Consider the following 27090-nt stretch of genomic DNA (forward strand, 5'->3'; position numbering starts at 1 on the left):
ACACACACACACACACACACACACTGACACACACACTCACACATGCGGCAACTTTATCTCATCTTTGCAACCATAACAGCACGGCAAAAAGAAAAGCAGTGCAGCTCCATCTCTGAGAAATCAGCAACTGTGAGATAATTCTGTAACTAATAAAGTGAAAGGAGGGGGCCCTTTGATGGCTGAAGCTGAAAAGATATTTTATTTTTTTGTGTGTGGGATTTGCGATGTGTGATTCTATGGAGCGAGCTGGCTCCCCTGCTGCTAGGCTCTGGCTGGAAGCTGGCCCCCCTCTGGCTAATGTTATGGAGAATCGCAGGAATTTTATGGCTGTCTTTTCCCTCAGCCCCCTTTTTTCTTTTGTTCCCCTTTGAAGAATGACTTTAGACATTTTATTTACATATTTAACCATGGATGAAAGAAACGAAGGGCGAAGAAGCAAAGCTCCTTGGCTTCTTTAGGGAATTTTGATCAGTGTAAAAAATGAGTTGAAGCTAATACATTTTTGCTTGCGTAGCCTGAGAATTAGATGGCTATCAAACAGGCCACTATGATGGTGACATTTCTGGAATTGATGCCGTCGCTTCTTTGATGGGGAACATGATTCGCGTACACCCACTCTGCCTTAGTAAGAGTACTTTTTCTCCTAATTGCTGTGGTTAGATGCCTGGCATGCTGTTCCAACATGTGAGGTATGCTATGGGAGAAAATGGGGGACGTTTTAGACATGTTTGGTATTGTTGCCGGCGCTGAAAGGGCATGTTGATTAAACGTACGGGTGGGGTAGGGCTATAATCTTCTTAACCAAGGCCCTCCTCTTCTCTTTCAGACAGCACAATGAGAAGAAACAACACACTCAGTTGGAGGTGAGACTATTTGTCCGCATGCCCCGCACATTGTCCTAGGATCCTGTTCTCCCTCCTGATCGCACACATTCAGCATTTAGCTCAGGATGATCCTCTTTATCAACATAATCTGTTATTTTCTCTCTCATCGCCACTCCACAGCTTGTGAAGAGGTTCATGCGCAAACCTGAAAGAAACAAAAATGATGGGAAAGCATCTGAGCAGTGACAGCTAAGAACTTTGTTGTATTATTGTAGGGGGACAAAAAAGAAAAAAGCAGGAACATTAAAGAAAACTCGGCCTTATCCTAGTTTAAAAGACTGAATTGCATCTTCAGCAACAGCAACAGCAAAGGCAGTTCTGTTTAATATCATCCATTCTATTTTTCTGCTCTGTTTGAAATGTGTGAGCTTTAATAAGAGCACCAGTTTTCATAAAGGGTCAGACATTTTGAGGAAACGCATATGAATCGAGCAATTAATTATTGAAGAGCCCTGTCAACATCAAAGCTTGCAGTATTCTTTGCTCATATGGTTTAAATAGTTCAATAAAGTAACTTATTAATGAGCACTAATTTGTCTCACTCGTCTTTTCACTCTGCTCCATTTAAATCTGTTTTGTTTCATGGCGCTTATTATGGAGAGAGTCTCATCAGCTGAAGGTTAACCCGGTGACCTTGTTCATTGTGCAGTGCGCTTGATAAGAGGAAGTCTCAGCGTTATTGTGACCTCTCAAGTGTTTATAGTGTAGATTAGTATAATTATGAGCATGGTGGGACCTCTTTATGGCTGTGGAGGCTGACAGCCAATCTGCAATAAACAGTGTTGTAATGTTTTTTTGTTTTTTTTTAAGCGAGTCTAATAACATCTGGGTTGAGGCTGCTTTGGAGCAGCAATATTAGTTTAGTGTTCTTACATCATACGCTTTCATGTGGTGGTCGTTTTTACTGCAAAGAGATGAGGACGAGGAGGAGGAGGAGGAGGAGGAGGGGGTTGTGCTGGAGCTCAGCAGATTGAACGAAGCAATGGACCAACACAGTCTTGCAAAACACATTTTTGTTTCTGAAAGTCACCCAGCGGAGACATTTTTGCAAGATGTTTTTTCAACTTTTCTGCAAAGTTCTGACAATCATGAATGCGATTACTGGACGTTATGGATGAAGGGGGAGTCAAAACAAAGGGGGTAAACTTTTTACTGCATGCATCAGTGAAGGACACTGATGGCAATATTATTACCCGAGGTCCTCGTGGGGGCACTTGAGTGTGAATTGCTAATCAGGAAGGCCTTCTCTGGTCTAATCCCTCTTTGAGTGGCCGGCCTGGAATCAGCGCGTCTGGGGGAGACTCCCCACTGCTTCTGGCTCTGGAGGCTTCATTGAATAGCGCGGCCCTCCTGTCCCATTCCCACAGTCCCCTCACACTGTGCATCGGAGCCATGCATGTGCACCCACACACACACACACACACACACACACACACACACACACACACACACACACACACACACACACACACACATACACACACACACACATATCCTCCTCTAACCAAATTAGATTAGACCCTTCCCTTTCTCCCCAGCAAGGCGCTGGTCTTTTCTCTGCCTGGTCATTTATCCTACGCTTTTGTCTCTGCTTTAGAAAAGAGAAACAAATTCCCAAACAACTCCTCTCCTAAAAATGCACCGGTTTGGGAGAAAAAAAAGGACGAGGGAAGGGCAGACATCTTAAGAAGACCTTAGGTGATGCTATAATATGGCCTTCTCCTTTGGTGTGTCAGCTCTAATGATGTGTGGGGGAGCAGAGTGGTGGGTCAGAGCAGTGAGAACAACGCCAGCTGTGCATCTTGTCAACCTGTTACCCCACAACAACACTGAGCCGCCTCTGACAGCAACACAGAGGATCTCTTTATTGTGGCCCCCTTGCTAACATTGTCCAACATTTGCTCTGCTTGGCCGTAAATCCTCCCTGACTAGAATAGATAAAGTGTATTTTTGGGAACTGACAGCATGAGACGTGCACCAATATGTCAGAGTCCTGCATTTTTTGTTGTTTTGATTCCTAGTGTCTCTTTTCCTTGCAAAAAGCAGTAATGGACACTGACACATTTAGGCAAAATAAAGGCCTCAGTTGAAAGGGTCTTTTGTAAGAAAGCCCTGGTGGAAGCTTATTCCTCCTGGTTGAATGTGCAGCCAAGCTAACCCAAAAGCAGCAAATTGAGATCAAAGCGAAATTAAAGCTGACTCGTTCAAAGCAAGATAAAAATGTGTGAGCCTGCAGCAATATTTTCTCTATTGATTTCCTCCTTTGCTTGCACTCGGTGGGACTGTGCTGGCTGTGCTGTGCTCAGCGCCAGCATCGGAGACTCTAAGGCTGCTGCAGGGAGAGAGGAAATGACTATCGATACAGACAGAAAAACACTGTCATAATGATCAGGGATAAACGGATTTCACAGAGCGCTCCACATCTAAGTGTTCGGGTAACTTTTCATTGCCGTCCAAATCTGGTTTCACTTTGCAATAAGACACGAGGAAGAATAATGAGAGCATCTAATAGCAAGCATGAGAGTGGCATAAAGAACGAGCATGGGAACGAGTATTGTCTTTTGCAGTTATTAGCTGCAGATTCTCTGGGATAGTCAGCCAGTCATTGTCTTTATTTTTTTTTTTTGTAGAACCACATGTGGCGTCCGTCTCTCTGAAGTTTATTTAGATCTCCAAGAACACTGAAGAATGTCTTTCACAGACTTGTCTCTGGCCATTTCTTATTTGCTTTTATGTTCACAAAGAATCAGGCACAGAAGTTTCCTCAGTGCCGCACAGCAGATAACTGCACATTGGGAAGATGTCAGCTTTAATTAGAGAGCGCTGGCTTCAGTCTGATGCTCCAATAATAACAAAACAGCAAACAAAATGCCTTTGTTATGTCGAGCTCAAATCTAGGTAATTATGGGTAATTTAGCATCGCTGTACTTGCGCTGCAGGTTGTTGGCAAGGTGTGAGGGGATAAGTGAAGGTGCAGGTGAAGGATTGAGTGCTGCTGTTTGAAGTCATGGGAGGGATTGACAAGCCTTGCAGTGAAACCTTAGAAGGTATGAAGACAAGCTAGAACAATCAGATACTACAGACCAAGACAATTTCTCTCTTTCTGATGTAATTTTCCTCATGCAGCATCTTTAGTCTTGCACATCAGTCTTTATCTGCAGTTCAACAATGTGCCAAAGACGTCGGAAAAAGCCGAAAAGAAAACTAAAATGTCTGTCACTCAATACTTGGAGCTTTATAAACTGACAAAAAACACAATCTCTTTTTGTTTCCTGCTTCTCCAAAAACACATGCAAGAGTGTGTTTGCACTTCTTTTATGCTCTCTTCACCTTTCTCTTGTGAGGTGTAACACCTGGGCGAGCTGAAAGGAAGATGAATCAAGCTGAGGAAAATGTCTTTTAATCTGTTTCAGATATTGTTTCATAGCTGTAAGCAGTCTTACCTCATCTGTGAAGCTTCCTCTTCACACAGAGGGATCACTGTATCTGTAGGCATTCCTCAGGCTCAAATATCAAAACAGCACTAAATAACCTGTCATTCTCCCTCTGCAGAACACAGACGAGGCTGCGTGATCAAGCTTGTGGTCGGTTTTTGAAGGCAAATTTGCCTACAATGGGACAGCCTTTAAAGGTTAAAGCATTTTCATTTACAGACGGCACTGAAACTGTAAAACGATTAGTGAGCTGGGAAAACGGGACATGAGGGGTTGTTTTAATCATACAAACTTCATAAAGTCGAATGCAGTAAAATGCATCCCAAATGCAATAAAACCGCCTTGTTTTTGCAAATTTCAACCCTTGTCAGAGAGACAGCTGTTGGTAACCCAGATATGGAATGTGCCTGTGGGCTTTTTTCCCTCCCCTTGCACTCTGAGCAAGAGCAATTGCTGTTTGACTTCTACTTTTTCAGTGTTCAAGAGGTGTCCCAGACACAGATATCAAACTTAATACCAAGTGATTTCCATCACACATCAGTGCCTCCTGAGTGATTGAACGGGGAGCCTGCAACGTATCCAAAAGAAGAAGAAGAAGAAGAAGAAGCCACAGCGACAGTCAGTCAAAAGCTGTCCTGTTTCAGAGCTGTTTGACATGCAAGTTTCATACATCCTGTTTGATATACTGCAGTTTCATCTGTAAAGTATATTCGGGATGGTATCTTTAGGGAAAGGGGGGGGGGGCTTGTTTCTCTGCTATTAAACAACACAACCATATGCATTCATCTAAGCACATGCAAACATGCATTTCATTTTCTGCTTCATAGATTCGGCAGATGAAACAATTCATGCCTTTTGTAACTGAAAGGATGCTGATGTTGAGGCTTTGTTGAAGGGATTTGAAAGCAGTTTTATTGGTGTTGGCTCTGATCAGAAACTGGTGACATAAGCAAAGAAAACGTGCACACTAACAGTTCAAAGATGGCTCTCATTGTGGTGCACAAGAGACCGGTGCAGATTGGGTGTGACAGGCTTAGCCCAGGTTTGAGCTCTTAAGCTCGTTATGAAAAGCATTCACGGTCTCAAGCTCAGAGCAATTCTTTGTCTGCATTTTATGGTTTTTAATATTTAATTAAAACAAACTTTCTCACTACAAACAATCCACTGTCAAAGAAAGTTTGTGTCTTGACTAAAGGTGTGGCCTGGTTAGCTGTTTCAGTCTCTTTACAGTTTCATGCTAGGCTAAGCTAACATAGCAGGGAACAAAATTATGTTCCAAGGTTCTGGTTTGAGAGGCATGAGCATGAGAGGCATGGGAGGCACAACCTGTAAAAGAATAGCAGGGGCTTCACATAACTAAGACAAGGGGCTGTTCTTCTTTGCTGGCCTCAACATTTTACAATTACTCTGTTACACCTCTGTTACTCTGTTAATATCTTCAATGCAGGCTCATGTACAATCATGGTGAGGCGTAACAATGCATAACAGTCCCTTCTTGAACTGAATGTGCAGAGGGGGCCCACTCACTGCTGTCCATCTAACTCTTATTAGCTTTGATTGTTGACATTAAAAACTTTGGTTACACATTTCATTCTTATGTATTCTAACCCCCAGAATCCGAGAAAATCTTTGTGACTGTGACTTTACCGATGTAGACATTAAAACAGTGATGAAAGGTGTAATAATGTGTAATATTGCTGGAAGAATGCTAGTGACTAGCCACATATTTTTAATTCTATTCTGGCTGCAATTCATTCAAATTTAATGAACTGCAGTATCTCTAGATGATAATGCACTGCTCAGAGGGGTGCCTGCTTAAACCTGCTATTGTGCAGTGTGTGCCAATATGAAAACGAGAGGTTCTGCCATTACAACTGTATGCTCAGGCAGGTACTATGTTGTAGGTGTAGCCCAGGAACATAGGACATAGTTGGACTTGTAGCAAGCTGTAGACAACCGAAGACACACAGATGCAGTAGCTTTGTGTCTAGCTAAGAGTATTTCCCAAATGTCATACTATCCTTGAAGCAGTCGCATTTTTGAGCTGTCCCTTATGTTGATATAAGAAGGCATATGCTATGCATTTATGCTGTTCGACTTCCCTGTGCCAAAGCCCTGTGCCGGAACAGTAGAGCATGGGCGGAACACCTTGTTCAGTTTTGGTCCAACAGGCTTTTCATGCAAGAATAAATCGAACCGCACTATCTAGGTGTGTTGGTCCGAATGTCCGAATATGAGAATCTTAACCTTGACCTTAATCGATTTCAAAAGGAATGAAGATTCCATGCATTTTAAAAGTCCAGTTATAGCAGGACTAAACCTATTAATCTAATCTTTCTGACCGCATGTAAATGAACTCAGTGATCAAACATTGTTGAATATAATTTTTTTTTTTATCGGGGCCAACTCAGTATCTAAGGAGTTTTTCTTCAGTGCACAAGCACATAGTTTCTTATGACACACATAATGATATGTGTTGCCCAAAGCCATTTCAGCTATGTTTACACAATCATGCTGCATCTAAAATATGCTTTGTGTTTCAGTTGAACACTGCTTAAAACCTGGCTGAAACTTAACATACCAATGAGTTTGATGTCTTTAATTAGTGTTCATGTTGCTAAGCAAAGGATAATATTTTACCATTCAGAACTGCTGGTGCATGTTAGAACTCCTATCTGCAACTTATTTAACCTCCACGTTCTTCTTATCATCCACCAGGTGTGACTACAATAAGGGCGAGGTCTGTGTGAAGCTCACAAGAAGGACAGCGGTCTATTTCATGGTTGCATCCAATTATTATTCTGTTTCATCTTCACTACAGATGTTGACAAGATCTATGCCTTCACTCACCTGAGAGGAAGACCAAAAGGAGGGTAAACAAAACTTCTGTGTCTCAAGTGCCGTCGAGAGTGTCAAGTGCTGTTGACAGTCTGCCTTCAGAGCGAGCAGACTGTTAGCTGTCTAAACAGGGTGACAGCGGACGGCCCATTGTAGTTCAAACAGGTCAGCAGGAGTGAAAGACAACACTGGTATGGCTTCCCCCGCCCGGCCCTCAACGAGCTGACATAACCTTGTTGTTGCCCCCCTACCCCCAAACTCCCATGTGGCGACAGGCATCTCTATCCTAATCTATCACTGTAAAGAACAGGACACCCTGTTGCCACCATGACCCTCTTTTTCTAGACAAACAACCTATTTCTTCCTCACTCTCTAACCTCCTCTCCCTCTGTGGTCGTGACAGAGAGTCTGGTGTTATAAGACGTTTCCATTAGCACCTTTTGGTGAATCCCTTTCATCCAGCCGTCACAGGCCTTGTGATCTGACCATGTCGGAGCTGTTAGCCAACGTCGACACAGACAGACTCCACAAGAGAGGAAGCTCTCTGTTCAGTACTCTCTCTGTTTGCTTGCTCTCTAATAATTGTTTGCTCCGCCGTCTGGAGGTGTTTGTTTATGTCTGTTGACATTTGGCTCTGTGTTGATGCCTTATATGTGTTAGCCATACCTGTCATGTTTGAACTTCATTCCTAAGTGCCGAACAGTCCGTCGTCGGATGTACGATTTGACACTGTTATTACTTATGTGTGTGTTGGAATCCTTACAGGCAGTCATTGTAGCATTTGACTTGACAGGCATGTTCAGACAAAGTAGACAGATCTGTAGTCATGACGTCGTCCTCCGAGCAAGCTTTTTGTAAATAAATTCAAAAACCTATTCAGCATTTACTCATCATGTTTGAAATTAAAACTTTTCTGATTCAACATACAAAAGGGAAACTTCAGATCTCATGAAATTTGCCCAGCAAACCAAAAGAGGGAAAAACATTTTTTAATTGAACCTTGTTAAACCCAAGACAGTTAAAAACATAGCCACCATGACCATATCCACTGTTTGGTGAAATACTCTGCTTAAGCCTTGACATTTTGTCTATCCTCATGTTGTTTCTTTAAAAATGAACGTATTTGACCTCAGTGTGGAGCTGCAGAGGACAGGGGTTTGCAAACACCAGGTTGTTGAATCTTAGCAGTCCATTTCCAAAGATAGATCTACAACAGTATTTGTGGTGGTAGCTCAACTAAGCTCTTTATCTTAAATAAAAAGAAAAAAAAGCTAAAAGAGCTTGTGGACTGTAGCAGAAGACAGACGAGCGGCAGGGGAACGAACCTAACCTGGTAACTTATAAGAAACTTTAACAAAACATATCAGCTAACATATTCATCAAGATGCAAACACGTGCATGTTCGAAAAGGAGTATGAAGTTTCATATCCATTATCTACTTTCAACAACTATAACACAAATGTCTACCTATAACTATAACGGAGAAATAATAAACATGTTTTTACCAGTTATTACAATCTCTCCTCTTCTTCATACCCACAAAAACATACCGGGTCAGATCAGGACCAACTAAAGATTTGATTAATTCAACCCAGCCAGATGATTCAAATATTCAACCCACACCCTGGTTAATCTTTTACTATATTGCTGGTTTAGTTCTATCACATAAATTAGTTGAACTATCTTCCCAAATGTTGGTTCATTTAAACTGGAATCTTTGGTTATTTTTACCTCATTAATAGGTTATTATTTAGTCTTTTTTTTGTTTTTGTTTTTGTTTAACCTAATGAATAATTTCTTCAATGGATATATCTTGTATATAATTCATATAATCTAATAAATGTGCTTAGTACAAAATACACACAATATTTTTGTATCCAAATATATGCAATAAACACTTTTTAAATATTTATTTTCCAAAAAGCCATATGAAATCATAGCTGCTGTAATCAGCATAATATACATCAGCAACATTTTCTAAATATAAATACATTTTAACATGCCTTTACTATTTACTGTCAATTTTTTTCAGTAAAATTCCATTTAAATTGTACGAAGATAATATTTCCAATACATATGTAATAAATGTAATATGCATAATGACTGTAGGGATACCCTGAACCTCAACACATTAATTCAGGTATGTATTATGTCGGGTTACAAGCAGATTTTGTCACACAGAAAGATGTATTTTCAAATACTCTTTGCTTTCAAATGTTGTCAATGATAATTTTTACATTTTTACTTTATTTTAAGTTTTCCAAACAACATAAACTTTGTTTTTTAAATTTTATAATACTTTGTCAAGTTCACACTAAAGCTTTAATTTAATCATTTCTGTTGCGATCACATCTAAAAGCTGTTTGCAAAAGTTTTCACTGAAACAAATGAACTCATCTGAAAATAGAATACATTTAAACATTTTGGATACCCTGTTGATATTATTTGTTTAAAGAATTTAGGGCCTAATATTGAACCCTGAGGAACTCCCCATTTAATGTTCTTGTATATTGACTTATGTACACCTAAATGTATGACATGTTGTGTGTTTTGTAAACAGCTATTTACCCAATTATGTACAACTCCCTTGACACCGTACCTTTGGTTTATCGAGTAATATCTTGTGATCAGTTATTGTGATGAATTGAGCCAAATTGCATGCAAGGAACTGGGAGAGTACTAATTATGAAAGTTATGGTACTCACTGTTGGACTGGTGCACAGACTTGTTGGATGGCCTGCAAGTAAATCACTAAGCAAGTCATACATTCGATAAAAAATACTTCTAAAGAACTAATATCCCAAATGAAGCTGTGAATTTAATTTCAGGGACTGAATCTAGTTTACACTTAGCAGAGAAGTAGTGGCATCCACTTGCCACTCACAGAGGCCATATCTGTAACTTTGTATATTTAGGTCTATCATAATCCAAATGTTTGGATTATATAAAACAATTCCCAGAGAAGGTTAATAAGCTCTGGAGAGCAAAACTGTTTCTGAACTAGATTCTAACCAACATGTTGATTTGCTTTCAAGTATGGGAATTTGACATGGGATCTAATTGGCACACTTTTGAGGCTGCTTTCAAGTGGCTACTTTAGGAACTGCAGTTTTTGGCTTTATTTTTAGCCCAGGAGGTTGCTTTGCCTCCATTTAAGAGACTATAAATAGAAGAAATTAAAACATCATACACTGGATTTGTTGAGCACTGTGGAGACTCAGACACTAAAAAACTCAGCACATACATAATACATGAAAGGAACACAAATAAATGGAGCATCTGGTTTTCCTCTTTTGTATGAGTCTTTTTTTTATCATCTAATCTCTTTCTCCACATTTGGAGCAATATACTTAGCACCACTGCTTCTTTTTGTGCACACAACATAATCGTGTACTGGATTAATTAAAATTGTCTTGTAGATGTTCAGTAAGTTATATCCAAATGTGGTTAATATTTGAATATAAACCTGGCTAGTGATAATTACAGCACAATGTCTGTCATTTCCCTAATTTTTTTAGTTGTAATCTCAGTGTAAAATTATTATAACCGACATGTCAGAGGTAGCCAACATAATAATAATGTGTATGATGGTCCAAGAATATACAGGCGGGCAAAACACACTTCAGTACAAATTTCAGCTAAAGCTGTTCAAAATCCTTGAACTGAGCCAGAGAACAGCAGAAGGCAGGTCAGAAGGGGAGTGTTCACATAAAGTTATAAACTCGGCGACAAAGAGAGAGTCTCGGAGACACAGGGATCCAGAGGTAGTAACCAGGGGAACTCTCTCTGAAGTGTTTTCTCAGAGAAACACCAAACAGCCAAGGAAAGAGGCAGACAGAAACTAGCTACGCTTTGGCAGAACTCATGATAAGGGACAGAAGGCAATTTTAAGGATTACAACAAGGCAGGCAGGTGGGGTCAGCTAGAAGGACTCAGTCCAGGAACAAGTGCTGTAGCGTATCGCTTGGGTGTGAAAGAACAATCTGGCAATTTGTGGGTGCACAGGAGAGGCTTATGTACTAGCTTGATTACAGATGAGGAGCAGCTGTGTGCACAGGTGATCTGAGTTGAGCTTGATGAGATGGGCGTGGCTAGCATGCAGAGTGGAGCAGACGTGAGCAACATTTCTAGGAAGGGGCAGATAAGCTGAGGAGCAGAACTTTGACAATGCTGGGCCATCAGTGTGCTTGCACCATTGGGAGTACTCAAAGCTTTTTTTGGACAATTAAACATGCAGAAATGGTTGGAGCCTGTTAGTGACTGGAAAGTGCAATTGTCCTGCAACAGTCCAAACAATTTCTATTATGAGAAGCAGGCTCAATATTCAAAAGCTTTGCAAATTAAAAAAACACATGCAAAGGTCCAAAACAAATGCAACAATGGATCGCAATGCAAATGAAAAATCCTGCTGCAAGATTCAATCTCATTAACATCAAACATACTGAAATTACTCCAAAAATAAAAAGTCAACAACACAAAACCCCAGAAAATACAAGCAAATTGAAAATGCTGCATGTTCAGTCACAATTCAAGTGCTCCAGGCCGGAGGTAGGAGGGTGCTCATTGAAACAATTTTAATTTTGACTGGAGAGCAAGAGATAAGTGTTGCTTACATTCATGATGGATCTAAGTTAGCCATGCAGTTAGGGGAACCATTAGTGAACTCTGCCAGGTGTTAAGGCTCTGTGTACAAGGAGCGACCAACTAGCACAGGAACTTTGGACCGCCTTGAGTTCTAAGTTATCTGGCCCCAGGGAAGGGGAGTTGGAAAATTATCATCTGGGTCATTGCAGCATGATTGCACTTGTCAGGCACTGTAGAAATCCCCCCTAATCTAAACATGTGAATCACTTCAAGACAAGAAAACAGAATGATGCTTTACACCAGTTTGTTCATGCACAGTCCCAGCACTTCCAGTTTTCTTTTCCAGTGCCCAACAAATAAAGACAACTGCCACCTGCTGGAATGGAGACTTACTCCTCTCTAGCAGGTATAGAACACAACATTGGGAGTCAAGCACTTGTTGTCTTTTCATTGTGTTAAATGCCTTGCCTCAGACATTGGTGACATCACATTTAACCTCTATGGTTGCAAGTTCTTTATAATGGTTTGGTGGGTTTTAATGCTAATATCCATACAATACTGAATATGATATTCTTGAACAGAAAGAGGATGTTCTGGTTTCCCTTCAGCGCTCTGTAGTTACATGTGGTTACGGCCGTCTATAGCTTCAAACAACTTGGCCTCTGCAGAGTAATATGGGCTTCAACCAGTGATTCGTTCTTTGCCAGACAATTTATCTCTCCTCATTGGCAACCAATAAGTCAACCATTAAAATGATTAATCAAGTTCTCATTAAATACCAAGGGACATACTTCAATTGATGGGGCAAACAATTAATGGCATCCTGTTTATTTGAAGTGATTATACAGGGTTTGTTCCCATCTGCCTCGTGGGAGGAAGTGGCGTCCCTGGTGCAGATGCTGTTTGTCAGAAGTCAGAGCGGTGAAGCAACAAGCCAGCATGCAACAGCAAAGATTCAAGAAAACTGAAATAGAACAATGGCTTTTCCCAAGCCTTTATCCTATTTCATAGGGAACAATGCTAAGATGGTGGCACTTCTCCATACACATGAAAGACATGCCGTGCTTCTATAGCTATACATTGTACACATTTTATGATATTTTGGTTCTGTTTGCTTTGAGGGATGTTTTGGGGGAGACACTCCTCTGCACAACATGAAATTCTTGACTGTAACAGATTAGTAATGCAGATATAATCATTTAGTTCTAGGCAGTGTTCTGATGGTTATACAGTATTTACAGTGAATCTAGATCAGAGGCTACATGGAAGACCTCTGCCCTGTAGGCCCAGGACATGTTGAACCGATGATGCAGTGAAAGTGTTGCACTCTAGGAGTTCTAATGTTTACTTGTTTGTGCCGACATCCTTGTTTTTATTACCCTACGAATCAGATTTAATTCATGGCAGACGAAAGAACCAGGACAAGAGCAATTGGATATGGTTTAGTGACAGTTTCTTTTCTTCTTTACTGCAATACTCCTGCTCTTCTTTTCCAACAGTTTGATTGTTTGTTGTCATTGCTGTATTGTTTTCACTGTCACTTTTTGATCTTGGTTTATGGTCCCAGATGTTGGCAGAGGGGTGCAATACCACAGAAAATACATAGCAGGGATGCTTCTGATGTTCTCTGGTGTAGTTCTTCTAAAACAGCAAACACAGGCTCGTAGTTCCACAAAAAAGCAATAGGCTGGAGAAATGTGGTCTGAGTTTATGGCAACCTGTTATGTTGTCTGTGTGATAATGTATTGTCCACTCTAGGTTTCCACAGCTAGAGTTGTACCTATTTTTTTTATGTTACAGTTTGTTTGCAGGAACTGTTGTTTCTCTGGACAAATGCTTGGAATCCTGAACCAATTTCCTCGCTGTAGGTTACTCTCACCTCAAATAGTAGGCTTTCTGTCGATTGGTGTGAGGAGGCCACCCTGGACTCTTATTACTTCTGTAAAGGTTAGAAGATGTGAATGAATCAGGTTTGTGAGTGCCCAGGGAAGAGGAGGCACAAAAGCTTGTTGTGGGGGGTGAGATGGCCCCAGTATAGCTTCTTACCACCAATCAGAAGTGATAGAAAAAAGAAGAGAGGGAACCAGAGGCGGCAAGGGGAGCAGAGCTCCTCTGTAATTACAACATGGTCTTAAAAAGCAAATACCAAGCCCTAGCAACCTCAGCCCGGAGACAGAGAGAAAAGGGGGGTAAAGAGTGGAAAGGAGGCGAGGAAAAAACAGGCAAGGGGAGTTAAGAAGCGCCACAGAGAGCGACCCTGCAATGACCTCGGCTCTCCAACAATCGTCCCCTGCCAGCTGGAGCCAGGGTTAGGGGCGAGAGCGAGGGGCCGGGCAGGATCCCCTGCGATTTATGACTGACTATAAGGCCCCTGAAAGAAACCCAATCACCCAGGATTCCTGCGCAGCATGACTCTGGCTGGAGAGAATAGATAGCCTCGGAGAGTGTGGGACTGGGACCCTGGCGGCAGAGCCAACAGCTCATATACAGACAGTGACACAGAGGGCCACTTTACCGAGGGGAGGGCCGGTGGGCACTGGCTCTATTATGTAGAGCTCTCCGCATTGAGCATGATATCATTACACTGTGCCGACTCTAACCTCAGCTGCGTTCAACGACTGCCCAAACTCATCATCTGAACTCTCTTTGTCCGACATATTTCACAACCTGGATTTACATGTACCCGGCTAATTGCTCTGTCTGTCTAATTAGTAGAAATGTAATGGTTATTAAATTTCAACATGCTATCAATGTAGAGTGGGAAAGAGAGAGGCAGGCTGAGAGTAGGGCATGAAAAGAAAGGGAGAAGGCAGCTGTCTTTTAAAGCGGGGTAAGCCGCGCTTGGAGCTACCCCGCTGATCCATTAGCATATCTGAATGATCCTGTTCCTGCACAGCCACCACCACGCTGCAAGGTGGCACATCTGAAGAACGCGCCCTTTGAATGCGCTTGCAAGCTGGGGAAACTCTTATTTTTCAACCCGTTTGAAAATCCGGAGACAACTTGATGTTTGAGAAGCCAACAAAAATATAAGAGAGAGAGAAAAGGGAAGGAGGAGAAGAAAAAAAGTTTGAGATTTTGAGGAGGACAGAGTTTTACAAGCTTTTTGAAGCCGGATACTCAATAATTCACTTGATGCTACAAGCAGCAGTAAGGCAGTATAGAAACACACTCCTGCATGACAACAGTTTTCATCGCCTATGTGTTGTCAAGAGAAAGTGTGTCACAACCCCTGGTTCTAGTAGCAGAAACATTATATTTATGGTTCTCATTTAATGTGCTTTCAGAGAAATTCAAAAGTCACAGTTTGTTCAAGTCCGACTTGAATTCATTTGATAATATTTTAACAATGTTATTGCCTTTAGCTCTTTCTACTTTCAACCTCACTGTCCCCTCACAGACTTTTAGAAAACAACCAAAATGATTGTTGTGTCATGTTCAAAGCACAATTTAAGTGAGCTAACACCATGAACCGGCTGTCTCACACTGCAGAAGAATTTGCAACATGTAAGTAATTATTAACAAAGTGTACCAAACAGGTTTGGCTGCATGTGTCCCTTTGGTGAGCCACACCCAATATCTGTTGCTCACGTTAGACAAGCTGAATATTTGAATGTTAAATATATCTCTATGTTCTGATCCTGATCTTATTTGGTAAATGTGTCAGAGCTTAGTTTTCTCCCCTTTTTTTATTAGCCTTGAAGTTGGTCTCCCCTCCGCCACAAAGCGGGCTTCTATTGACTGGTTCCAGGGAGCGTATTGATGGTTCCATAATTTGGGCACAGGAACACAAAAAGGCTGACCCCCGCTGGGCTCAGCACGACAGCCCAGTCAGCAGGGAGGCTTGCATTTATTAGCCTGGGAGAGGAGCTCCTGCAGAATTAAAGCACATTCACCCAGCCATTGATCTCTGTCATGAAAACAATACTCGCCTCCCTCTCTGGCAGCGAGCGAGGCACTGCATGCTCTGAGGTAATTCGGCGGCCATAGAAAGCAGGATGGCTCACACCCTCGGGCTCTGAGTAAACTATTTGGAAAGTGAGAGGAATAGGATAAAAAACTAAGCCATATTAGATTATCAATCCACCTGTCCGATTGTATTATGCCATGAATTGAGATGAATGGTGGCTGACTATGAATGCAGCTGTTTTGTGATGTGCTTCCAGGGAGCAGAAATCACTATTTCTTTTTTGGCTGAGTTGTGACATGTTGAATGCTACTTTATGTGCCTCTGGAGGATTCAGAGCATATATTTCCTCTATCTTAGTAAAAAAGATGCCTGTGGAACGGCTGAACTCAACTGACTTTTTCCTTTTGGCTCTTGCGTGAGGGTCATATGAGAGGTGCAGCGAGCGGTTGCATAGCTTCCCTCTCTCCAAGCGATCTTATCTGCTGGCCAGTGGACAAGGGTGATACATGGGATACAGGCAAGGTAGAATTAGGGCAGTATGTTCCAACACTGTCAGCCCCCACCAACTTACGGTCTGTTAATCCACTGATAATGGCCTTCATCACCTCCAAAAATACCACAGAGTCAGTCACAAGACAGGAGCATGCCTTGTGGTATCTCGTATCTGAGAGGGCGCACGTGTGCATGAGTTATGGACTTGAAACCACTTAGCAGCTAAGCATAACAGCCTCCCAAGAAGGATTCATAAAAATTGAGTTATCAGTTGATGTTTTGGTCTCCAGGCCTTCCTGTGGACACACGAAACAGTCTTGAGGAAGCCACGAGGAGGAGGGCTGCACCAAAACTGTTCCTCCTCTTCTTTTAAATCAGTTGTCCGTGTGTGTGTCTGTGTGTGTGCGTGTGTGTGTGTACACAACCCCTGCCTGTTGACCTAAGGAACTAGCAGTGCTTTGATGCTGCCCTCAGTGGCTAGTGTCCAAGGAGAGAGGAGGGGCTTGTCTGCACTGTCCGGTCAACTTCTCACACACACAGGCCGCAGTGTCAACACATTGCACAAGAAGACAGAGAATGTCACACTTCACACATAATTGAAAGGCTTGGTGCGTCTCATTATGCCACCTAGAGCTGCTTTTGTCAGCTGTGGTTTGATGTGTGGAGGGGAAGGGCTGAGGGAGACGCCATGGCCTGGTATGGGGCCTGCTGCTGCCACGTTTGAAGTCACTGTCGGGACAAGGTCTTTCATATTTACAGAAAAGAGAGGGAAAACTCAAGGGATGGTCATGATTGGCACACTGTTTTGTTAGCGTAATAAATGGCTTGAGCTAATCACCATTTGCACCCGCCCTGTTCATCAACCCTCCTGCAGCCCCAGGAGTTTTAAAAACAGTGCTTTGCACGCACTTTTTTGGCTCCTCAAGCATGAAACTTCCTTTAATCTATTCTTTCTCAAAAAGCCATTCAAACATCTTACATAAATTATGCTCTTAGCATTAGAATCAAAGGCATGCAACTTCTCCTCACGCTGTCAGTGAACCTTTGATGGACAGATAATATTGAGGCTTGCTTTATGGGGAGCATATGCGTATTGTAATTCCAAAAGCGACTTTGAAACTTGACTGCATCCCTTGGTTGCAGTGAGAAAGGCATCCGACACCTCCATCGCAGTTTTTCTGCACTCAATTCATGTCTGAGTAAAAAGTAATAGAGCCATTTCTGCAGCTCTATGTATAAAACTAGGGCACAGTGGAAAATGTTCATTTCACTTCAAGACTTTAGGATCAACTGCACCAGATTCTTGCTGTCTATCATTAAAATGTGATTTTTTTATGCCTCCTCCACTGTCATAATTTCTAGGTAATGTACATCTCTCCTCTGCCAGTATACATTGGAAAGCCTTTATGTATGTTCTTGTTGTCGACACACAATATACGCGTATGACCTGTGTCCTCCCAATGTTGTTTCTGGCTAACAATTTAGGTTAGTTTCTCAAATCTTAACAGAGCCCCCCTACAACAGTAACACATTTTTTATACCGAACCAATAAATGATGGTTATGGCATTTTTGGAACTGTGTATTGCTGAATGCTGTAATGCCTTAATTCTGAAGATTCATGTGTTCAAACTGGAAAATGCTGTTCGCTAGCTTAGTACAGAGGTTGCGGCTAGCCTACAATTCCATAGAGCCAGGCTAGTTAACCCTTTGTTTAATTTATTAAGAATGCTTTTTGCCATTTTGAAAAATATGTTTATAAGCTTTAAAGGCTGAATATGGACATTTTACACATAAATAAAGCAGAAATCAGGTATATCCTCTGAACATAACTCTGTGAGTCATGACTGTCTACAATGAGCCGTATCTAGACATGTTTACATGGACTGGACGGCCGGCCAGCTTATCCCCTTGGCCCTTGCATATAAAAGTTTTTTAATCGAGGGACTAGAGAAAAGAAGAAAAGAAGAACATACTGTACTCACTGCTTATTGGTATGTCACGTAAGCGTTTTTAGATCACGGTCATTTCGTGTAAATTTACATGCAGTGTGAAGCTGCGAGCTAACTAAAGAGCGCTAGCATTAGCCTGCTAACATAACAATGCAGCTCGAGTTGTTTTGGTTTCATGCTGGTGCTCAAGGGCAACATCTCCTGCATCAAAAAACTACAAATCCCACTGTTGCATCCACCAAAGTGCTCTGTGGATGGAAAGTATACAGTAGCAGCAACAAGAGTTATGAGAACATCAAATCGACTGAAGAGACAGCACACAATGTGTACGAGTCGGTATAGCAGTCTGAGTTTCCACTGGTGCTGGGTCAGAAAACAGTCCTCAAGCAACATTTTTTTAAACAGACAAAGCATGTTTATTTCAAACAATTTCATATAAAACCATATCATTAAGTAAATAAAAATGAAATTCATTTTAAAATACTTAAAATGTAAGTTTGCGCGTGAAAACAACAATGTAGTCTGCTGCTCTTTTCACATAAAGATGAACATACCTGTCTGTCTATTTGTTAAGCTTTTATGTCCAGTCACTGCTAAAGTCTGTATATGCAACTGAAATGTATTCTGCTTCTTGTGTTTCTTACAATAAATAACTATATTAAAAAAAATCTAACACATGTGCGTGTCTTTATTTTGAGGGTCACAAGCTGAAGTTTCCCTGAGCTAAGCAAAAGCTGCAACCCAGAGATTGATTGACAAATGTAAAGACAAATCAGTATTGCAGTTTGACTTGTTGTGCATTATTGATGGTTTTCTATTGGTTGAACAGTAACAGTCTTGGCAACAACATTGATTGACATGCATACAGACAAATCAGTTGCAAGCATGATGTATTGTCTTGGTATTTCCATTGGTTAGAACCGGGACAGGTACTGTTAAAAACTGGGACATATTAGTGTTTTAAAGATATTTGTTGGGACTCGGGAACCAGGTACTGTAAACATCAATACGTGGAATCCTTGTCGTCTTCTAATTCATAGAAAGAAAAAGAGTATATTTTCCAGTCACAGAACCCATCGGCTATTTTTTGTTGACTTAATAACTTTGGAGCAACTGTGACCCTGGCTACACCTGGCCATACCTGGTACCAGCAAAATAAACATCCAACCAAGACCTCTCTTTGCATGTTACCATTGTTTGCACTCAAACTAGCAACATGAGAAGTGAAAACAGAGTTGCAGTTGAGGGAGAACTTCGAGGAGTGGATTGTCAGCTGCTGCAAGAAGATAACTTTTTCTAGATATTGATGAAGGCTAAATTTGTCAGGAGAATACCGGTGGGATCTAGGATAGCATGATGTCTGAAGAGTTCCATGTTTTTGTGTTTCCACTGTTTTCCTGCATATACAACCAAATCCTGCAAAAACGCTAGGATGATGCTACACTGACTACAAATGGAAACTAGAGTTCTTCCGACATGTGAGATCTGCCAATAGATTCTGTAGTCTTAAGGCCCTGACACACCAAGGAGATCGTCGGCCGTCTGTCCTAGTTGCACCGCCGGTGAGCAGTTATCGCCCTGGTTTTTGCAGTGTATCCGGCTCCGTCATTACCTGTCAGCCCCCGTTCGGAGGTTTCATTTATCTCCAGCTCTCGACAAATGTTCAGGAAAGCTCCTTGAGCATTCTGCTGTGGCATCCATGCTTTCACCCATTTATTGAGGTTTCTCCTTATTTGTTGCCTCTTCTTTTCTTTTCCACTAAGACCAAGGGCTGACAACGCCAGTGCTATTTTCAACTTTTTATCAGACGTTATTCTCGTTTAGTAGGCTGCCTATAATACCAGTGGTGCGCAAGAGCAGTGTGAAAATGGTCTTCTCGTATCATAACAACGAGCTACCCCGTTCCACCGCCCCTCACGCATGCAGAAAGTACGTGGTGGTTGGCTATCGGCTGTAGTCTTTGCGGTGTGTTCTAGTGCAACTTTTTGGCCAAGACGTGTCTAGTTCTTTGCCGTCTGCTTGGTGTGTCAGGGCCTTTAAACAGAATCTGTAAACAGGAAATATACTATGTTACAAAGCTTAAACAAAATAAATAAATGTTACAGTTAGGTCTACACCTGTGAGGATTTACCTGCTAAAATCACATTCTATTCTTATCACTCTCAAGTTTGCTCTTCAAATGACTTCTCTCTTTATTCCGGCTTTATGTGGCACATAAAGGGTGAGATTAATGGCCTCCCCTTCCTGCCTTTCTTTATAGTCCAAGTTAGTTTATTGTGTAGAGTCTGTGATGTTTAACAGGAAGAAAGCCTCCATATAGAACATAAAATATGCTTTGTACTCAAGATAAAAAGTAAGATCCTGTGTCCTTCCTCTTTGCAGCAAATGAGAGGAAAAAGCTTAGTGTGACTAGTGCAAGCTGCCATGGAAGGTCATGGTCAGGCCCTGCTTTGTAATAAACACAAGGCTTCTTTCATAAACAAGAGAGAAAAAGATAGAAGTGTGTGTGTGTGTGTCCGTGTGTGTGGTGATGGCAAATAGACTCTTTTTCTTATCTTTGTTCAAATAGGGGGGGAAAGGGAAATTCAGGAAACACACTAAAGAGAGAAAGAAGATTGGAAACAAAGCCAGGTACAAGATAATGACAAGGTCAAGTGTGTGCTCAATGGCTCAGTTCAGTTGGAAAGGGATAAGGACTAACCTGTTGACAAGGTGTGTGCAGAGACGGGGTGTGGGAGGTCAGGCAAAGGTCTGGGGATGGGACTGTCTGCTATAGCACACACACACACACACACACACACACACACACACACACACACACACACACACACACACACACACACACACACACACACACACACACACACACACACACACACACACACACACACACACACACACACACACACACACACACACACATTGTCCAACCAAATTCGATTACACCCTTCCCCTTATCCCCAGCAAGTCGCTGGTCTAATACACATACACCACTTTTAACTTCATAAGTACCTGTCTGTGTAACGTGACTCTCTACCACCACCTGCTGGACAATTTAGGAAACACAGAAGACAGAGTTGTTGAACAGAGTACTGAAAATCTGTACTCAATCTGTACAAGTACTGTTACAATACTAAAATCGTACTCAATTACTAGTAAAAGTAGTGAGGTAAGAAAATACTGAAGTAAAAGTAGAAATTATTGTTTTTAAAAAACTAATCTAACTAGAGTATTAGTTACTTTTTATCCATTGTTAATGCATCAGGACATTCAATCAAAGAGGGTTCTGCTCATCCACATCTTCAGCCTAAATTTACTTCCAAACCCTTTGCTGTTCTGTTAGGTGGTCACAGTTACCTCTACAAACCAACACATCTCTTTCCCAACTCATAAGATACCAAAGATTTGTCATCACCCCTCTGCAACTCATACAGACAGTTTGGGGCTGAAAGTGATTCAGAGGGCTTTTTCAAGCGACTTCAATGTAATAACATTGTGGCTGTGTGAGACACAGTTGATGTAGTAGAAAGAGCGAGAAAGTCCACAGATGGTGGAGTTGGAGGGGGATGGATGGACTTTCACCCAAGGGGCTGAGGTTCAAGTCCCATGAAACCAAAATGATATTAAAAGTTGAAAGGCACATTAGGTTGTGAGTGTCATGTGATTGTTGTCATGTCACTTTCAAATGGTGAATTCATGTGACTTTCATGTTGTGACTCGCTTCAGTGACATCACATAGTAATATGTAACCCCACATGTTCTTATCCTAAACCTAACAAAGAAGAATTTATCTAAATCAAACCAAGCTGCAACCTTTTTTTTTTACAGAGTTAATCACCTGTTGCAAACATGTCTCTCTGGTCTCTCTCATGGTGGAATAACATAGTGGACCTTCTCCCTCTGCAGGCAAAGACGACTCATTCTTTGGTAAAAAAAAAACACATCTATTACTACATCTAATAAAAAAAATCTCTGAAATTCCTTCACTGCAGCAAATCCAAGTAATTATTACACAGTAGAACATTAATTCAAACTCCTACTCAGTAGGCCTACTCAATTAAGATTTTCTTATAGGCCTATTACATCGTGTACCGAAAGGCTACTTATGGGTAAAAGTAAAGACTTGAAAATATGCTAATGGACAAAAAAACATCAACTTCATTACAAGAATTTGAGTATAGGCCTACGTTACTTTCTACTGATTTCATCAACGTATAAAGTGAGCCAAACCGAGTAGGACTTCAATTTACACAATGAGACAGATTGTTTATTTCAGAAATATTTTATAAACAAATAATAAAGTGCTTTGCGTTTCCTGTCTCACAGGATTTTTGTAGAAATGATCCAAGCAGTCTAGGCTACTGCATGCTTTTTAAAATTTTTTAAAGATATTTTCTTAAGCTGTTGTGTGATTATTTCCACTGTGTGTGTCTTTTTAAAAATCAAAGCTTTTGTTTTGAAAGGATAATGTCGGTAGTAGAAAAAGTTCAGAACGAAACATTACAAATTGCGGTACTTCTTGTTGGCTAAGCACCTGACTGATAAGGACACAAGGTTTGAAAATGTTTCCATTTGATGTAGATTTTTATAGAGTTGATCTATAATTAAATATCAAAGTGTTTTTTTTTTAATTTGAAGATGAGTGTGTTTAAACTAGCTGAGATGCTGCATTAGGTCTGTCACTGTGTACCAACATCCTGTCATGTTAACATCAATTAGCATTCAATAAGTTTAACAAGTGGACTAAACTAGAGCAAGCTAGGAGTGTGTATTTTGTATTTACAATACATTGGGCAAAGTGTGCTTTAATCAGTTTAAACTCTACTAAAATATGATTGAGATCAAACAAGGCTTAATGTAGGTCTAAATTGACACATATTTTCAAGCCCCATGCGAGGAATTTACTGGATTAAAAAATGGACTGACTTTAATGTAACACTTCTCCAGAGGAATAGATGTCAGATTAAGTTAACTGCTTGAAGCCAAAGATGCCTTTTGTTTACATCACAACAAAGATTCATAGAATAATAGGCTAAATAATAACTGCTTACACAACTACAGGAATAAATCTGCAAAGAGATAAGAGGTAGGCTACTGCTTTGTACACAGGGGTGGCCAAACCAACATAAAGGGAATAGTTCTCACAGGAGGAGGTGGATGGTTTAATTATTTATTTTTAATCTAATTCTTATTGTCTGTTCACCCTGTCCACAGAATATTAAAGGATCTACTGTGTCAATAATAATACTTTGTTAGGCAAAAGAAAGATTAAGTCCACACACCAGAAGCTGCTCCAATTCAAGTTTAATGAAATTTATCACCACATCCTTTTGCCTTTATATATATTTGTCCAGCACCCATTACTCAACGGTTCGGATGTGTGTGTGTGTAGAAAGTTTTCAAAACTGACCAACTAATAACAATGCAGACTTGAAAGGCCCATTGCCAGTGAATTCATCAACTCTTTCCTGGAGCAACTCCAACAATAACCAAGTGCTCGACTGGGAGAATTCTTGTCTCTGCTTTGATGTTTAAGTTTCTCCTTTTTCTGAGAGGCACATCACTGACTGAGTGAAATTTAAATCGGCATGGAGCTCCCATCTGACGTTGAGCATGACATTAAGTATGATTTCAAACGACAACAAATAAAGTGCAAAAGGGCTACAGGCTGGCAACTTACTTTCACAGAGCATAAAGGATAGGATTAGTTGAAGGCTATCTCTGATGTGCCACTCATCTCTGAGAGAAAGGAGAGGGGGAACATGAGATAAAACGACGTTTGGTGGACCAGCAAAGCAAGAGAGGAGAAAAAGAGATGGAGAGATATGCTTCTGATACTACTGATCCAGACACTGACCCTAATCCTGATCTGGAATTCTGATCTCATGCCTGGATAAAGGGATAAAAAAAAGACTCTGGGGGGTTTCAGCTGAAAAGGGGAGGCCTTGGAGGGATACTCAGAGGTGGGTCTGGTCAGTGGGACATCAGGCAGCACTTTGACCACACCAAGCCTTGAAGATGTGAGGAGCCAGGGGTCTGTTAAGTCTCATCCAACACAGCCAGGCTCAGGGTGAGCACGGAGGGAAAGCACAAGGAGATTGGGATTGAAGTGAACTACGGGGAGCAAGATGGTTATGCAGTTGTGACAGATTAATAACATATTAACAGCTCTGCTTTCCTTCATTTGTCTACTGCTTATAATATGGATTGATGTTAAGGATGGGGCTTAAAACAGGAAATATTAGTGTGTTATTGACTCATATGAAACGCAGAGTAAAGCTGATTTAAATCAGAGATTTCCAAGCAGAGGTACATCTGCTTTTGCCAGGTTTTATATCACGCAGAACCTCCAGTAATTTGATAAAATAATAATAACAACTGGGTTAAGAGGCAGATTACATTTTAATTCAAGTAGAGTCAAAATTATTGATTGGCCAGTATACAAGTGACATTTAAGAGTGGAACTCTGAGAGAGTGAGAATCAAAAGACAAAAGTTAGCAAAAATAATGAAGAAATGGCTTAAATTGTTAGCCTGAAGCTTTGGAAATGTTAAGAGCTGATGGTTAAATTCAACATCTAAAATAAATGGACAAATGGATAAATAACTATAAGAGTAATGGAAAAATGTTTAATATCATGAAAGTAATTTATAAAGGGTTTAAATAGTTTACTTAAACCAATGAATAAATGCATTGAAAAGATAGATATGATAGAAGAAGGAAGGTGGGGGTGTGCATAAGTGCAGCGGCTCATGGCTCTCCATTTTGGCTCTATATGCACCAACCAGGAGTAGAGATCTCAATCTCATATACTGTCATACAATGCCTTTCAATTCAATAGATAATGGTCAAAGTGAGGAGCTTGAAGTAAAGACCTAATGTTTTGAATTATTAAGTGATGGATACATGCTTGAGATATGATACGATATTATTGCGATTTTAATCATTTTGTGATATGTTGAGAATTGAGATACAATATATTGTGATTTAACTTGTTTTCCTGCATGTAATGTCCACAAAATTAAACTAAATAAAGAACGGTTTTGTCAAATAAGAAAAACTTATCAGCCTATTCATCTCACTTCAGTCTTTTTATTTCTACACAATGGGAGTCAAGCCACAGATGGACCAACACTGATAAAAGTAAAACCCTGTAAAAGGCTGCAAGCACCTCACAATCTGAACTGTAAGTATTTCAGCGTAATTGAACTTAACTGAACACAAACATGTATGGACGACTGTATAATTGCAGTAATATTTAACAATGAAACTTGTTCAAAATGAATTGTGCAACCAACTTAAAAATTCATATTTGCTATTAATATAATAAAAATATCGATACTTGGCAGCCATGACACAATACAATACACAATATGACACCATGCAAAATATTGCAACACTATGGATTTTTTCCCGCACCTCTAATAATGAACAAATTGTTGACATTGTATGTCTAAAGTCATTAATAAAAGGAATGTTTGAAATCATGCTTAATGTAATTGAGAAACTGATGAAGAGTTGTTAAAATGGTTTGATCAAAGTCATTGATACTAGGTTGAAATTATTAGCCAAAACTAATGAACAAATGGTTGAAATTGTATGCTTGAAGTCATTGATAAAGGGTTGAAACTGTTGGCTTAAAGTGAATATGCTTGAAGTAACTGACAAATGGTTGAAATTGTAAGCTTAAAGCAATGGATAAATGGTAGACACTTCCAGCGTTAGAAGTAAAAATGTTCCAGAAGCTATATTCAAAGTTCAGCTGTGTGAAAGTAGTACTGTAATATCTAATATTAACCACTTTTATATAGGGAGTAACCTATGACTTAATCTGACAGGGCTGTTGAAACCATAGACTCAGACCAATGGAAATAAATAAATTACAGAAGGCAAGTTTGCCCATTTTATTAACTGTAACAGAAACCAAAGTTAAGGCAACACCATGGAATTTATGGAGAATAAGAATTTTTTAATCTAATCTCTTCCACTGTAATTACATCAACCAAGGTTTATTTTAGCTGATACTGCCATCTAGTGGTGACACTTATGTGTCTGATTAATTAGAAATTTGTCAAGGCCTTGATAGTACGATGAAGGAAGGCAGATAAGTGGCTTGGCCAAGTATTATGGAAATATTTGAAAATGTACTAACTAACAAGACACATCCATGCCAGAGTTAACCAGACGACAGCTTGCATCCAGGAGGAGGCAGTCTTAGGTCAGAGACGGAGGCTTACCCAAACACACACACACAAAATCCCTGCCAGAGCCTCTTCGCTGTGTGCTGAGGATTAATCGGCCATAGCAGGCGCCCTGATGGAGGGGGAGCCAAGCGTAGAGAACATGGCCGGCCCCCACTCTATCAATCAGACAACTCTTCTTCTACCCAAACCAAATTGACCTGCCGATGCACTGGCCACGTCCAAGCCCTGCGTGGAAATAAATCACATTGGATCAGAGCTGGGTACCTGTCAGCTCCACTGAATGTAGCCTCCCTCCCTCTGCTCTGCCTGGATGGAGAGATGTGCCCGTCTGCACGGCCTCACACACAGCACACTGAACACTTGATTGAACTCTACATGCAGACAATTATGGAAAAAGCTAGTTTTTATGCGGGCAGGCTTTGGCTAGGTCACTTCTGTATATTATTTTGAAGCAGGAGTTGGATTAAAGAGTCATTTTTATTGTCTTCAATCCCCCTGAGTCATCATTTGGCACTGCAGTGAAAGCAGAAGGTTGAGGCTAAGTGTGAAGTAGTAGTTTTGTAATCAAACTGTAACCTCCTCCCCATAAATGTACAGAGATTTGTCAAGCTGGCGCAGGTGCAGAGTTGTCGATAAGTCCTTGCAGTAGTGCTGACAAGGCAAGTTTTCTGACACTCATTGTACTTGATAAATACTGTGATTTGGAGACTTATTGCCGATTGAAATGCAACAGAAATGGGGTTCACCCAATGTGTTGTGGGCCCCTTTTAATCCCTCTATTCCCTTGGTTGCAA

At 40.7% G+C, this 27090-nt stretch overlaps 1 protein-coding gene and 1 long non-coding RNA gene across 2 annotated transcripts in view; both read right to left on the bottom strand.

Annotated features, from left to right (window-relative positions):
* Positions 1-27090, bottom strand: part of adamts13 (ADAM metallopeptidase with thrombospondin type 1 motif, 13) — a 370029-nt gene that overhangs the window by 24949 nt on the left and 317990 nt on the right. The window lies entirely within an intron of this gene.
* On the bottom strand, positions 17690-18691 carry LOC132974967 (uncharacterized). The gene is made up of 2 exons (XR_009673172.1): positions 18184-18691; positions 17690-18124 (listed from the first exon to the last, which is right to left on the bottom strand). It is a non-coding gene; the product is annotated as an uncharacterized LOC132974967 (long non-coding RNA).

This window comes from Labrus mixtus, chromosome 5 (genome assembly GCF_963584025.1).
Source record: "Labrus mixtus chromosome 5, fLabMix1.1, whole genome shotgun sequence".
Lineage (NCBI taxonomy): Eukaryota > Metazoa > Chordata > Actinopteri > Labriformes > Labridae > Labrus > Labrus mixtus.